Raw genomic sequence first — 410 nt, 5'->3', positions numbered from 1 at the left:
GAGCTCAGGTCGTCTGAAGAGGGAAGGGGGATACCAGCGCTATAGTTCAGGTAGTAGAACCTAATGAAAAGGGGAGGATTTTAAAGGAAACTGAAAGAGGACCGAACCGACGCTCAAGCAGCTGAATCAAGATACTGGAATAGAATTGAGCGGCATGAGCCAGGCTGGCCCAGCCCCCTCTCCTGCTCTGTCTCCGGGGACCAGAATGCATCCCAGCAGCGGTACGGTCCTACAGGCTCTGGCGGCTTAGAGCGCGAGGTCCTTAAGAAACCACTTCGAGGTCTTCCCGGGCCCCAGTTAGGTGGTAATGAGGTCCGGGAATGAGAGAGGCCGGGGCAGCGCTGCGGGGGAGGGGAAAGGGCGTCCTCACCGGGAGAGGGGAAGCCGTGGACCGACGAGCCCCAAGGCGG

General features: G+C 59.5%; 1 protein-coding gene across 2 annotated transcripts in view; it reads right to left on the bottom strand.

The window, feature by feature from the left end:
- Positions 1 to 404, bottom strand: part of SENP3 (SUMO specific peptidase 3) — a 7391-nt gene extending 6987 nt beyond the window's left edge. For both annotated transcript variants that reach the window (XM_006922326.2, XM_006922325.3), the window contains exon 1: positions 371 to 404. The gene's annotated coding sequence lies outside the window, so the exon portion shown is untranslated. The remainder of the gene's footprint in view (positions 1 to 370) is intronic.
- Between the last annotated feature and the right edge of the window lie 6 nt (positions 405 to 410).

The sequence above is a fragment of the Pteropus alecto genome, unplaced genomic scaffold, assembly GCF_000325575.1.
Source record: "Pteropus alecto unplaced genomic scaffold, ASM32557v1 scaffold398, whole genome shotgun sequence".
Classification (NCBI taxonomy): Eukaryota; Metazoa; Chordata; class Mammalia; order Chiroptera; family Pteropodidae; genus Pteropus; species Pteropus alecto.
This window is presented reverse-complemented; position numbering and strand designations above follow the sequence as displayed.